Raw genomic sequence first — 16768 nt, 5'->3', positions numbered from 1 at the left:
TCAATAGCTAATAATATCATTAGGATTTCAGTGTCTTTCATAGAATGCATATGAAAGATATTCTAAATCCTTTCCAGGGGAAATAAAAATACAATTACAGGATTTTATGAAAGTAATTAAAGAAGATTGCATATCAAAGTTATGATTTGTAGCTAAAAATGTATTTGTAGAGAAGTTCATAGCCATGAAATAGTTTATTGTTTAAAAATAAAATTTGCAAATAATTGAGTGAAATCTTTACTTCTACCTATTTGGAAGAAAGAAAATTCTGAAACAATGTAATAATAAAAAACTAAACTTAGTCATGTAAGACTATATTAATAGTACTTAAAGAATAGAATTTAAAGTTAGAGAACAGAAAAATAGTAAAATTGATTCATCTATGACAGGCTTGAAAGCAAATGATGAAATAATAGATGAGTGGAGTAAAGAGAGAGGAAGAAAAAAACACAAATTTAAGATGAGAAAAAGACAATAACCACAACTGGAAGAGATTAAAAGTTTTGGGAATACCCCGTGTAACTTTTTGCAAATATACTTGATATTCTTGATGAAATCCCTTGTATGCTAGTTCTCATTAAAAAAAAAAAAAAACACACACCAAAGCTACATAGTAAACTAAAAAGAATATATTTAAATAATTATCATAGGAGAATATAAGACTTTTATGAAAACTGTTCTTACAGTTCAGGAAAATACATCAATGGAAAATTTTGAGTGACATATAAACATACATATGTATGCATCTATAATGTACATATGCATTATATATTATATTTACATACATACATACTCCCAGGGTGTTTGAAAGATCTGGAAACATAATATAAAAGGTATGCTAGTTACATTTTTTAAAAATATGGTCAGTACATTTTTCTTTTGTCTCTAGCCATCTTTTCCAGGGAAATTCTTAAAACTATGTCTAATTGTTAATCTGTAAAAAATACAGTTATAGAATCTCAGCAATTTTGACAGATGTTAACTCGTCACCTATTTCCCATTCCTTCTAGGAAGTAGATGCTAAGATTATTATTTTTTAAATCAGATTTTATGATTTGCCATTCTTCCACAAAACCGTGTTAATTTCAGGAGCACAGCTTCACACCTCCACACGTGTGCATGATTCATTCACCTACCACCAAAGTTCCATTGCCAATATGCTATCGAATTACTCCCTCTATGCCCTCCTCCTTCTTCCCTCTGGTAACCACCGTATTTTTCCATGGAGGCCAAGAGTTTTTTTTAAGAGTCTATTTTATCTTGCATTCCACATGCTTCCCTAAAGGGAAAACTAAGGAACCTTTGGGTTTTATTTTCTGTGGAAGCATTAAATTGGCTTGCCCAAGAGGGGATGAGTTTGTAAGACTTGAAAGAAGTGAAAGATTCCCACCTAAAGAAATGGGTTATGAAGTAGAGGGGAGGATGGTAGGGGCTGTGCCACTCCCTGGGGAAGGAGGGCGTTTTTAAGAGGTGATCGGTCCTGCAGGTGATGTATGTAGATGTATTGGGGATGAAGGTGATGTCTTCTAGGCACCTACAGCTTCCAGGACCTACCACTGGTTTGGACTGGTCCTTGGGGTTTGGACGCCCGCCTTTAAGCAGGGATCACAACAGACAGAAAAGCCACATCTCATCTTCAAGTTTGCTGAATTTCTCAGTGCTCTTGGAGGGTCAGTGCAGGAAGGAATGTGACATAAGCAAATACTGTTGGCAAACAGACTCCCAGAGCTAGACTTGATTTGATTTAGAACAATAAGAAAAGGCGACATTAGGTCGTGCAACAAATTTTTATGTGTTTTTGTATGTATAAATGTGCAAGTATTTATGCACATATATCTATGAAATGTTGGCAAAAAACACTCTGAAATATTAGCTCAGTTCTAAAAAAGAGAACCTGCCTTTGTTGTTTTCCGTTTAATGAAGGAGAGTCTTTGGGAACTGGAACTTTGTGGACAAGCAGCTCCCCTGGATGAATTTGGTGTTCTTCCAGGTTTATCTTGCGGTAATAATCTGATGACCATTAGGATCAGCACTGAAATGAGAATGTTTCTGTCCTTTCCACTGACGCACATATGTTATGTCTTCTCCCAGAAACTCTGAAGACCAAGGCAGAGTGAACTGAACTGATGTGTGTTGTCAGAATCGAAATACATTTATTATCCAGCACACTGTATAAATATTACATGGTACTTAGTTTTAAAGGTTGAAATGTTTTGGCGAGGGCATATTTTATGTTTATGTATAACACTAATACACTGGCAAGGAACTTAATCATGATTGTTCAGAAATTATTTATCTGTAAAATCCTAATTGAAAATAATGTGATGTTTAATCAAGAGATGTTAGTCCATTGTAATACTGATTTAGTCATTTAATGACAAAAAAATAAGTTCATTATGTCAGTTTATTTTAAACTGAAAGAAAAATTGCATTCAGTTAATGAATAAAGCGGTGATGTTTGAATCAACTAAATTCTTCATGTCTCCTAAATCATTTAGGATAGTTTTCAAATGAGTTTGATTTAGATATATAGAGGTAACTGCCCATGTGTAAGAAAGACAAACTTTAATAAAACAGTGCTTTTGTGAGTTTTTAGAAAATGTTCCAGTTATACAATCTAGAGGGAAGTGAAGACTCTCCAGATCTTCCTATGTTAAATGCTCACACACAGACTCACATTCATAGTTGATCACATACTTATATAAGCCTCTCTCTCTCTCACCAACACATTTGCTTGCTCAAGCACAAACATGCACATTCTTGCTCAGGCTGATACACACTCACACATTCATACACACTTTCTCTTGCTCATATGGACTTACATGTACACCCATTTTGCTCAAACCAAAACACACACACACACACACACATACACACATGCTAAGGCTGACATGCCCACATACTGATGCAGACACAAATATACACATATGGTCACATTCAAATTCACACACACACACACACATCCAAATACACACAAACAGGGTAATGCCTACACAAATAGTTTTGTTTTGCTCTCCTTTTCTTTCCACTGCTTTGTAGCTGGCTTCTGAATTTTCTCTTTTTGATTTTTGTTCCCTTGATCATTGTCTTAGAGGTAGATGATTCAGATCAATTATTTCATCTGATTACATTTGGAGTGAAACTGATAATTTTAATATTGGCTACTTTTTATTATTTGCTTGTAGTTTAAGAGAAGAATTTAGTGAACTTATTCTGCTTTCCTAAGCAAAAGTGAATGTTGAAGGGATTATGTGAAAAGACGAGAAACTTGCCTTTCATACACATTAGCAGAGTTTACAGGTTCAGATGGGAATTGGCAAACAATGTATCATAAATTCAAGAAACTATTCTTTATTTTGCCATATCATAGATAAGTGTTCGTTCTTTGTCACCTACTTTTTATTATTTGCTTTTATTGATTATAATTGACAAAGAAATTGTGTATAGAATAGTATTGAAAGTCTAACAGAATAGTATTTCAACAGAAGACTGAATTAAAAGGTGAGCAGTTGATTTGCATTTTTGAAATTGAGAGCTTTTCTTCTGCTTCCAACAGAATTGGACATGCCCACTGTTCTTCACAGTGAAACCTTCATTTTAGTGTGTAAAAGATTGGAAAGCACCATCTGGGAGAAGTCATATGTTCATGTTTCGTCAAGAAAATCTGGAAAACATACTTTTGGGGGATTGATGCTAATGAAGTAAAAGGGAAAAAAAAATATTCCAAAAATTACATCCACTCCATTGGTGCATGTTTTGTAAAAATTGAGATGAAATAAGAGAATGACAAAGTATAATATACTATATCTGGTTAGATATCATTAATATATCTGAAATTTCATATTAAAAAACTTTGAGAGTTTATTAGATCTCTACTTTACTTGGTCACTTTATTGGTCTTACTACTTGGATAAAAAACATTTGGAAAAATGTGAGTAGGATGAACATTGGACTTCTTTTGGGGGAAGGTTCTACATAATGCAGAAAGTGTCTTCCATATGGAAACTTAAGCTACAGGAAGATCTTTTTGCTCTCCACCTTCCTCCTTAAACAGACTGGGCATCCCCCATTGATCATGCCAATAACATCCTTTTAAAATACATAGTTCCTGTTGGTTTCTATTATTTACCATTAATAAATAAAGCAGGGTGAGGGAATGGATTGCTAATTTTTATATAGGTAAATCATGGAAGACCTTGCTGAGAAGGTCTTTCTATTTAGAGGCCAATGTGGAAGAACTCCTGAGTAATTGGGGGGACCAGGTTTCCAAATAGAAGGAGGGCAAGTGCAAATACTTGAAGCTGAAAAGCAGAAGATGCTTGGCATGTTGAAGAGGCAAAACATGGAAGACTCAAGGTCAGGGAGCCAGTCCACTTGGGCTTTAGAAGGCTTTCATAAAGATTTTGACTTGTACTCTGAATGAAATGGGGCATAATTAGAGAGTTATGAGCAGAAGAGTGATATCACCTGACTTAAAATTTTTATTTTATTTTATTTTTTTTAAAGATTTATTTATTTGTGCATATAAGAACTGGGGTACAGGCCAGAGGTGGGGGGGGTGAGAGGATTGTCACCAGAATCAGAGAGGGGGGCAGAACAGGCAGATTGACTGAAATACACTGCTGAGGAGAGCAGTGGGTAAGACAGGAAAGGTCTGCTGCACCATGTGGGTAGCTCCCTGGCTGGCCAGGGATTGAACTCATGCTGCAGAGGCTGTGGATAGCTTTACAGTGCTGTGCTTAGCCCCTTGTGCCACAAGAGAGGCCCCTTAAAATTTTTAAAGAATCATTGTGGTTACTGTGTATATGTGTGTGAGAGAGGGATAGGAGAAGGCCCCTTGGGGGATTAAGTTATTCCAGGTAAGAGATGATTGTACTAGATGATGACTTGTACTAGAATGAAAGTGGTGAGAAGTGATCACATTCTGGTGTGTGTTGAAAATAGAGTAAATAGGATTTGCAATTCTACTACAAGAGGACAAGAAGAGATTGAGACCTATTAATGGGGAGTCATAGATTTTTAGCCTAAATAACCAGGTGAAGTGAGTTTCCATTTGGTTGAATGGATAAGTAATTTGTGGGTGAGTAGTAATTTGGGGTTTGCTTGTGGAAAATTTGATGCATATTTAAGTAGAGTAGGCAGTTCTATGAGTTTGAAGATGAAAGATTATGTCTGCCAATATATATCTATATATCTGTCTTTCTATCTGTACACATATATGTGTGTGCTTAATATAGTATGGATGTAAATAGTCAGTTTAATTAGTATGGATGTAAATAGTCAGTTTACAGAAGATATTTACAGTTTACAGAAGATATTTATAGCCAGATGACTGGATGAGATCCCTTTTGAATGAGTGAATATAAAGAAGAGGCACAAAGACTGTCTCTCAGAGCACTTTAACATTTATAATCAGATAAATGAAGGGGATTTAGCAAAGGAGTACATAAAAAGTTAACCAGTAGGAGAAGTACCCAGGAGAGCAATGCCCTGGAAGCAAATGAATTATGATTTTCAAGAATGTGGGGTTCCTAAATGTTTCATATATTGATAAAACATCAAGTAACATGAGAACTGTGCATTGGCCACTGGATTTGCAAATGTGAAAGGTGTTAGTGACCTGGTTAAGAGCTTGAATAGTGTTAAATGAATCAAAATATCTGAATCAATTAATCAAGTAATCAATCAAACTCTTGCATATATATTTTAATATACTTTTTTCTGCTAGACAAAATCATAACAACCTTTGGTCTCAAGAGCTAAATTATTTAATATTCTCAATATGTACTTAGAAAAAATAGAAATATCAGGACAGTTCTTTTCACTATTTTCAGTTAGCCCCCTCTCCATTTCCTGTTCATAATCTTCATTGCCCTGAAGTTCTCTAACCACCCATTTATGTTTATGAGTTTGACTCAGTTTATGAACTTGATTCATGCCTGATTTAGAATGTGAAATGAACATTAGTGAGTTCCACAGCGTTCCATCCTTGTTACCTACAAATACATCTTTCTGTATTTGCCCCTATCCATCATGTCCTTCTCACATATGTCAAAAGAAAGCTGTCCCTCATAGGCAAGTTCTCTTGATGCCCCATCCCTTCAGGATCTTTCTAGCATTCACTTCCTTCATGTAAGTGTTAATTATCTCCCTCTCTCTTTAGTTTCTTACAGCGCACACATTTTTTTTCATAGTTTTTCCATGTTAAAAACACAAGCCATTCTCATAGTTATATTCCCATGCAGCTCACTAAAAACAATAGACATTTTGTTAAGTATTTTGGAAATAGGAAATGAGTGAAGAAAGTAATCATTACTCATTTTCTCACTTCTCAGAGATGATCATCATGTATGTCTACCTTCATTTTTTCTACATTTATTTTTATTGATTAGCATCCAACTGTGTATAATAGCTTTTTTTTTTTTTTTGAGAACAGAAAAGGCAGGTTTATTGAAATACACTGCTAAGAGAAGCAGTGGATGAGACAAGGGAGGTTTGCTCTACGCTAACTATATACAGACTTTACACCTTCCTTTTTTGTCTAACAGTATATGCTAAGACTTCCCATATGTCACATGGAAATAACAATTTTAAATAGCTAGAGAATTCAATACTGTGGTTATGTTATGATTTATATATTTGCTATTTATTGGATTTATACCTAGTTTCTATTTTGAAATAGATAAAATTAGGATGAATGTCTTTGCACATAAATCTTTTACTATATTTTAGATTATTTTTTAGGCTAGAGACTGAAGAAAACTGCTGAATACAAGGAGATACACTGTTTTATGACTTTTGTTAGATATTGGCAAATTATTTTAAAATGTGATTCTGTCTATTTATATACCTACTGGAAAGTGTAAGATTGTGCCTTTCCTCAGATTCTTTTCAAATTGGAAAACTTAAAAAACTATTGTTTGAAGAAACAGATTTTGCTAATTGAGACATTTAATAGGTGTTTTCTCATTTCTTGATCTTATATTTATGTGATTACAAGAGAGATATAAATCATTTTGTCATGTATACACTGGTCATTTATTTCTCTTCTCCTTTGAAACTTCCCCTTGTGTCCTTTGCCCATCTTCCATGTACTCCCCTGGGGTTTTGGCAAATTTTTGTTGCCTTGTATGATTTATCATATTAATTTTATCATTTACCACTTATATTTGCTGCAATATTTTTTTTCTAATTTGTTGCTTTTTGTTTTTATGTTTTTATTTATAATTTTTTAAAGATTTATTTTTATTTATTTATGCATACAAGAACTGGGGTGTAGGCCAGAGGTATGAGGGATGAGAGGATTCACCAGAGATAGAGTGGGGAGCAGAAAAGGCAGATCTACTAAATCCACTGCTGAGGGAAGCAATGGATGCAACAGGAGAGGGCTGCTGTGCCATGTGGATTAGCTCCCTGGCCAGGATTGAACTCAGCCCATGGAGGCGGAGACTTAATCCCAATACCACCAGGGAGGCCCCCCTTTATGATTTTATTGATTTAAATGTTTGAAGTCATCAAATGATCAATTTATAATTAATTGGTGGCAGAATGATAAACCCAGTTACAGACCCACATAGATATAAGAATTTGTCAATGTTCAAGGTACTTAACTGACTGGGCACAGATATCCAAATTTTGGGACAAGCATTGTTAGAATTCCTTCTCATGACTCATACCAACATAAACCTCAAATATGTGCATATAAAGATTTAAACATGCATTGAAAAAGTATATGTTCATATAAAAATGTTCATGGGGTTATTTATATAACCATGGGGTAGTGATCTTTGTATGAATGGCAATAAATGTAGAAGCATAGGATAAACATTGAAAACCATGACTAGTTTGAAACCTTCCACCAGCAAAAAATTAACAAATTCTAGGTGGGGAAGACTATTTAGAACATAAATTTCAACTATTAATTTTGTATTATAGGAGATATCTCTTAAATTGAGAAAAATATTCCAAATAGGACCTTGAACAAAGAACATGAAGTAATAACTTAAAAAGGAGAAATGCCAATGACTAGCATTAAAAGAATCTGATACTACTGATTTTTAAAGAAATTAAATGCACAGAGATAATATTTGGAAATATATAGTTTGCTTTACTTTCCAGTACTTTTTAGTCCATAAGTGACCCTTCTGAGTCAGTGACCCACTAATTTAAGACATTTTGAAATTATGGAAATTAAAAGAAAAAAAAGACTCCCAATGTAAGTTTTGGGTCTAGATTATTGAGAACTTTTGGTTATCATTCCAAAATTTCCTTGTAGCGGACTAAGATATCTGGCAGACACTAGATATAATAATGGTGATAATGTACAGTAGCATCTGATGACATGGAAAATATGTTTAATATAGAAAGTGAAAACTTTAAATTACAAAAGAGCAATGATCTTTATATAATAATAAATAAAGCTTATATATATGCACACTGAAAAATATGTACTAAGATCACTCTATTTCCTACCATGTGTTTAGAGACAATTCTGTTCCATATCTGAGTTATTCAGATAGGATAGATTGACTATGTGGTGATTCTTGATCATTAGGTTTTCCAAAAGTTCTAAGACAAATTTTTATCTCCCACCATATCTTCTTCTACTAATAACTCCAGTTATACCTACACCTTTTTAAACAACTTCCCTCTGTAGCAGTCTAGATAACATGTGATTAACTTTTTTAGTTCTGTGTTCAGGAAGACAGAGATTGAATTCTGTGCTCTGTATTTTGGTTGTTCTTGAGCCTTTTGTCTATATTTCCTACGATGGCTATGTTGCATGAAGTTTAGATCACTTTAATAACTTTAATAACTCTGGTTAAGTGTGCTATTACTGTGTCTGCATGTACACAGGAAGACATACAAATATGAATAAGCTATAAAGGGAATGGAGATACCTCAATGGCAAGAAATACAAAGATAGCAAAGAGAGTTTTCTGAAATCTCAGGTTCTCTTCATGAGAGGGAGTTCCTTGTGTGTCTCTCACTTCTTAATCTGTTCTTCCCTACCTATGAATCTCTCACTTGGTAGCTAGAACACTGTTCATCCTGGAATTTAAATGTTGGAATAGAATAGCAGTCCTATGAAGTTATATTTGAATAGAAAGTGATTTTTTAAAAAGATTTATTTATTTATGCAGACAAGAGCTGGGGTACAGGCCAGAGATGAGGGGTGTGTGTGTGTGTGTGTGTGTGTGTGTGTGACAGAGAGAGAGAGAGAGAGAGAGAGAGAGAGAGAGAGAGAGAGAATGGATTCACCAGAGACAGAATGGGGAATAGAACAGGCAGATTGACTGAAGCACACTGCTGAGGGGAGTAGTGGGCGAGTCAGGAGAGGTCTGCTACACCATGTGGGTTGCTCTCTTACTGGCCGGGGATCGAACTCACGCTGCAGAGGCTGCAGATTGCTTCATAGTGCGGTGCTTAACCCCTTGCGCCACCAGGGAGGTCTGAAAATGACTTTTTTTATAAAGATTTATTTATTCATGCATACAAGAACCAGGGCACAGGCCAGATATGAGGGAGAGTGAGAGGACCCACCAGAGACAGAGAAGGAAACAGAACGGGCAGACTGCCTGAAATACACTGCTTGAGGGGAGCAGCGGGCGAGATAGGAGAGGTCTGCTGTGCCATGTGGGCATCTCCACTGCTGGCCGGGATTGAACCTGCACTGCATAGGCAGCGGACAGCTGCACAACGCTGTGCTCAACTGCCTGCACCACCAGGGAGGCCTTGAAAGTGACTTTTTTGCCCTTGATTTTACCTTTCCATATTTCAGAGGCATTAATCATAACTTGAAAGTTATCAGCAAGATTCAAAATCATCAATGCTAAATATCTTCTCTTCTGCATAGAAGAAAAACTGTCAGTGGTCTATAAAAGGTGAAGGCACTCTCTTAGGTTTCTATCCAAAGGACACAAAAACATCAATTCAAAAGGATACCAGCACCCCCATGTTTATTGCAGTACTATTTAAAATAGGTAAGATTTGGAAACAACCCAAATGCTCAAATACAGATCACTGGATCAAGAAGATGTGGTATAATACACAATGGAAAACTATTCACCAATCAAAAAAGATAAACTAATGCCATTCGCAGCAACATGAATGGAGCTAGAAGGGATTATGCTCAGTGTAATAAGTCGGAAGGAAAATATTGGATGGTTTCACTTATAGGAGGAATATAGGGAAACCAAATAAGGGACCAGGGGAAAAAACATAATAACAATAATAATAAAAAATAAACAGGCAACTATAAATCAGAGACATTCTGCAAGGGAGGGGAAGCGAGGGATCAAAACAAGGGTGAGAAGAGCACAAGGGACTATGGTGATGGTGCACATGTGAATTGGTGGGAATTCCGTAGGGACTACACCTGAGAAAAGAAAGCAAACATTGTACAAAAATGAACAATGATGTAAAATATATATAAATAATTATTTTTTAAAAAATGAAAGCATTTTATTTTCATATATTACCTGCTGCTACCTGTACTGTGGCATATTTTAGTAGGCAAGGACTAATATGTTACTTACATTTTTATAAATATTTTGCCACTTATTTTATTTACCTGTTAATCATAATATGTGTTTTGGGGTTCCTAATATGTGTTTTGGGTTACTTTGTGTGTTATGAAAAACTGTATGTTATTGCTGTAGCAGAAATAATTTATTCTGTAAAATCTCTGAAAGGAGGCAGGACCCATCAAAATAAAGGACCTAGACTCAGAGCAACAGATGCTCTTGTAAAGCAATGTGTTTCTCAAAAAAGGACTTTGATGAAATATATGTAAATTGTTTCTTTTGTTATTTATTTTTGGAATGTTCTCTGTTATGCCACATTTCATTTGTTTTTATATTTTTATTATGAGACACTTTAAATGTAGAGACAAGTATACAAACTAGTTTATACCATGCACCTGCCATCAGTTTTATTAAATCTCAACATATTTGCCTTAGTGATTTTTTTAAGCCAGCACTACATTATAGATACAGTTGAAACGCCTGTGTGTACTTGCTTCATCTTTTTCTCTCCAGAGGTTACCATACCTTTTCATTCAGAGTTTATCATCTGTATTCATGGTTGTGTATGTGTGGGTGACCTTGGTCTCGCCATCATTTTGTGACTCATGGGGAAAATGGAGATAATTATCATACCTACCTCATGGGGTTGTTCTGAGTTAATATATGAGAACCTTTTACAACTGCATCCAACCTTTGGTAAGATGTTGTTGTTACAAAACATCAGCAAAACATGGTAATTGGTAATTGCAAAAAATGCAATTACATAAAATGTCAGCTTACATTATTGAAAGGTTAATAGCTATTAAACAACCTTATCTGGAAAGTTTGATGTGGAAATATTCTGAAGTTTGGGGAGCTTATATTCCACATCTTCCCAAATCACCTACCTGTTTCCCCCTTCCTATTCAGAAAATATCTTAAGCTCAGGCGTAAGCATAGGAAAAGGGGCCAGTAACCAAGCATGTAATATCCTGTTTGTTTTCCTTGAGAGGTATGTTATTTTGGAGTTTTAATGAATAATGGTATTAACCATTTGAGTTTTTCTTATATAGACTTGTTTATCACCTTGCCCACTTTGTACTGAGTTATTTACTTTTTAATATTGATTAATCATAGTTCTTTATACATTTTGAACACTAATTCTGACAGATTTCTTTTCCCAGTGTTAGACTTGCCCTTTTGTGATATTTTTTTGCTTGTTCATTTGCACAGAATTTTAAAAATTTCATTTAATATTTGCATTATTTGATTATCTCTTATGTTTCTATGAGCTGACTAAGGACAATGGGTATATGATGATGCCTAGGGCCACAGTCATCTGGGCTTGACTGGGCCAATCCATCCAGGATTTCTCATTCACATGGCTGAAGGTTGGTCCTGGCATCAGCTAGGAGCTAATCTGGGGCTGTCAATAATGTGCCATAGTCCTTTCCCTTACTACTACCCCACCTAGTATCTCGATTTGGCATTGGATTCTCATAATCAATGAATGACTACAAGAGTAGAAAGTAAAGAGATGGACTTGAGAATTCTAGAATGTACTTCTAGAATGGGGAATGTACTTCCCCATACTCTGTGATCCAAAGCCAGTCCCAAGGCAGCTCAGATTCAACAGGAAGGTGTTGAATTATCCGTCTAGACATAGTTACATGAGCATACAAAACCAGAGGAATGGTTGGAGGCCCTCTCTGGAGACTATCAGCCAGAGAGGGCATAACACAGAAAGGAAGTTTGTTCTGAAATGTGAGTGATAAGGAAGACTTCACCAGAGAGAATAAAAGAAAGAAGACTGAGATCGAAGTTAACAATAAAGAAATGAAACAGCATACAGCATTTATATAGAAGTTTTGTGGTATGTATTTATAAGGGATGAAATTAATAAGATGTTTAACAGTAATAAGGAAATAATAGTTAGAATTCATCAGATGCTCACTGTGTGGCAAGCATATTTTGAAGCATTTTGAATGATTTATTTTATCCTCATAACAAACCTGTGAAGTGGAGACCACTGTTATCTCAATTTTCTAGATAAGGAAACTGAGATACAGATAGGTTAAATAATGAGCACATGGTCATATACTGTGTAAACATTAGTGCTAAATTTGAATATAGATAATATCTTTGGAGATTGCCCTTTCAACCACTGTACTAGCCAGGCTCCTATAGATTATAAAAATATGTGAATGCCATGTTTTATCCTACCTCTCATACATTTTTATATGCCTTATTAAAGAATTCAGGCCCTAAGTAAGAAACTGGTTTTCAAATTACCGTATTCTATCCCTGGTCCAGATGTCTTAGGAGCAGTTAAGTTTAGGAGCTTCTAAGATGTTGATAGTGGGGCCTCCCCTGGTGGCACAGCGGTTGAGCTCTGGGCTGCAAAGCCGCCTGCAGCCTCTGCAGCGCCGGTTCGATCCCTGGCCGCCGCTGAGGGTTCCACATGGCAGCCAGACCTCTTCTGCTGCCTGCTGCTCTGCTCAGCAGTGTGTTTCATCAGTCTGCCTGTTCTCTTCCCTGCTCTGGCTCTGGTGAATTCTCTCACCCTCCTGTGCTTCTGACTGTACCCAGTGCTTGTATAAATAAATAAATAGAATCTTAAAAAAAAAAAAAGATGTTGATAGTGGCTGCATGATCTCAGGAGGTCAAATAAAGAGATCTTCTTTCATCTTAGATATACTTTTTTTTTTAAAACCACTTTTTAAAAAAATATTTATTTATTAAAGATTTATTTATTTTATTTATACAAGAACCGGGGTACAGGCCAGATGGGCAGGAGGGTGAGAGGATTCACTAGAGACAGAGTGGGGAACAGAACAGGCAGATTGATGAAATACACTGCTGAGGGGAGCAGCGGGTGAGACAGGGGAGGTCTGCTTCACCATTTGGGTTTCTCTCTGGCTTGCCGGTCGTGCTGCAGAGGCTGCGGATTGCTCCATAGTGCGTTGCTTAATCCCTTGCGCCACCAGGGAAGCACTTAATATATTTTTTTGATTTAGAAAGATCTTTCTTCAAATATCAGGCAGAGCATATATGCTCAGTTTATCACTTCCCATGGGTGGGAAGAATAGCCACCTTGAAACCATATTTATTACTTTTTCTAATTTTTGTTACGATGAACCATTACTTGGGAAATATTTATACTGACTAAATCTGTAATACCTTTTTTTTTTTTAAATCCATAATACCTTAACAGACAATTGCACTGTATCACAAAGGTGAATTTTCTGAACTATTTATAACCCAGGTCATAATTAATAACACAGGCTCTTGGAGCCTTGTGCCTTGGGTTTAAATCCTAATCATACCATGCATGACTTTGGACACGCTACTTAAACTCCCTAGGCCTCAGTTTTTTCATCTGTAACATCATGATGATAAAAAATTCTCCCTCACTAAAGTATTGTAAAAATTGAATGAATTAATTCAAGTAAAGTATTTATAACAGTACTAGCACATAGTCAGTACTATAAAAAGATAGCTATTGTGGTGGTGTTGTTATTTACTGTTAGTGTCGGAGGAAAAATTAAAAGGCACGTTTGTTTTAGCTTTATTTTGACAATAGAGATCTTTTGGGTAGCAGAAAATGAAAGCAGAATAACAAACCCTATGACAATCTGCATCGTATTGTGGAGAACACTCTTGCTGTACTCTTTCCCCGGGACCAGTCATTTCACCTCCCAGAAGTATTTCCCACATTTGAAAGGTTTAAGCAGGGCTGTTTGAATCAGTATCATTCAGCTTCAAAATGGCTCTACCAATTTAAAGTATCAGAGGTGGCATGTAGCAGAACACACTATAAAATACTTGTAGACATACTTGAAGAACAATTTTGTGAGGTTTAATTTGTGCTAAAAATTCATCAACACATCTCCAGGAAGGCAAATCTTCCTAAGACATATGGAGACTGTTTTAAGGTTGGTTTCATGATTCTGATTGGGACTGATTTAATTTTATCATTGGGCACTTCAAAACAAGGACTGAAAGGTAAGGTACATTATGATCTAAAATAAGCCTTTCTGTTAACATGTAGAAAGCACAATGCCAGTTTGAGAGGGGAAGGAATTAATATAGCGATACTAACAGAAAGGGTTTGGAGAGAGGTAAAGTTAAAAAATGTAGCAAAAAATGGATGATTTAAAATGATGCATTACATCAAGGAACATTCCAACAGGATGCATAAGGAAGGGTGTGAAGATAGTTGCATATTTTAAAGATTGGAATAAGCAGTGCACATTTGGAGGGTCTCAGAGTATATAAAGAGATCTGCTTAGCATGGCAGCCAGCTGCTCACCTCTCATAATGGAATAAGAAAAATGTGCTTAAGCTGAAGTGTAAGGGATTTTGGGTTGCCATTCTAAACAATAAAGGTTGTTAAACATTGATTTAAATTTTGTTATCTCAACTCTAATACTAAAAATGGCTTATCCGCTAGTCAGCCAAAGGTGTTCCTGTGCAGAGACAAAGTGATGGATCCGTGACCTCTTATGAACCACAATTTGGTTTGCTTTATGTTTTAGTATTTCAGAGAAATGTCTTAGTTGAAAGCGTACATTGTTCTGTTGGACTCTTTCTTTCGCTATCTTTCTCCTTGGTTTCCTTTGTAGACTCTTTAATTTTGTGAATCATCACTGACCATGCCTTTGTTCCTCTGTCGTACTGTTATTTTTTTGTAGATGCACTGGAGGGCTTCTCTAAAATAAATGATTTACCTTCTTCATATTCTGAATATGAGACATGTAATCAATTAATTTAATTTGTTTATTCTACAAACTGTTATATGCTAGGCACTGTGCTAAGCCCTGGAGATTCAAAATTCTCTCCCATTGGGATCTAACATGTAGTGAGCTGGAGACAGATCTACAATTATAGTCCAAATAGGTGATACAATAGATGTTGCACAACATCCAACACGGAGAAAGGAATTAGGAATTTCATCCTGGGAGGATGTGTCTATTAACAAATCTCTGTGCAGGGAACAATCTCCCAGAGGGGGGAAGTTGCTGGGGACATTTATCACTGGGTCCAATCTCTGGTCCAGTCCAAGGGGAACTAGGTTTTAAAGTACTGGGAAGTGCTTTAGACCAGGCTCAATCCATTTTGCTCAGATAATCACTTTCAAAAGGCTTCTGTTGGCAGCTGCTTCCTAGGAATAACTCCATACCATGTGGGAACAAAGCCCAAATTTTTGTACCTGTGTCTGCCACATGATCCCTTGATGGTATTTTGAAGTTTAAATAGGCAATTTATTTGAATTACATGTTTAAAAGAGAGGGGAAGTTTTCTCCAACAGCAGAAATTCATGTCAGTGGCAGGGGGAAAGTAGAGGAAGCACAATTCTGGGCTAAAACAGGTGTTTGGAGATGTAACAACCAAATGGAATGTATAGACTTTGTTTGGGTCCTAAATTGAACATACCAACTCTAAGGTGATTATTTTGGAGCAATGGGGAAATTTTCATTATGAGCTGGGAACAGACGATATCAAGGAACCATTGTCAATTTTGTTATGGTGGAAATGACATGGGGCATGGTGTTTATGTAAGACAATGTCTGTCCTTTTCAGAGATGTATGCTGAAGTGTGCCTAAAGTCTGAGATTTGCTTCAAAAGCAATCTGCAAAGCAGTAAAGGCAAGATGATGTAAATATGGCAAGTTCTTGATATTGTGACATCTAGGTGATAGATATGTGAAAAATCATTGACCTGTTCTTGATGCTTTTTTTTTAAATTTTTGAACTTAGTCAAATGTGCACGGTCCTTTATTTAAAAAATTTGAAATCAACACTTGTATATCAAATTTAGTAACTTCCAAATTGTGTTTGTAAGAATTACCTGGATTTCTTATGTTTTAAATTTTATATTATTTTATTTTTTAAATATATTTTTTACATCATTCTTCCTTTTTGTATAATGAATGCTTTGTCATCTCAGTTACAGTCCCCATGAAATTCCCACCACTAATTTAAACTCGGGGCATTCGCCGCAATTTGGATGGAGCTGGAAGGGATCATGCTCAGTGAAATAAGCCAGAAAGAAAAAGAAAAATACCAGATGGTTTAATTTTTAGAAGGGATGTAAAGTATCCATATAAGGGATCAAGAAAAAAAAAGTAATTATAATAAAGTAAATACTAAAATCAACAGGCGACTATTCTTGCTGCCTTTGTAGTGTTTGAAAATTGTCATTACTAAGCTTCTTTGCCCTCTCTTCTCCAGTGAGCGTTTTTTGACTAAGATTGGTAACT

The sequence above is a fragment of the Talpa europaea genome (assembly GCF_964194135.1).
Source record: "Talpa europaea genome assembly, chromosome: 1".
NCBI classification, from domain to species: Eukaryota; Metazoa; Chordata; class Mammalia; order Eulipotyphla; family Talpidae; genus Talpa; species Talpa europaea.
Note: the sequence above shows the minus strand (reverse complement) of the source record.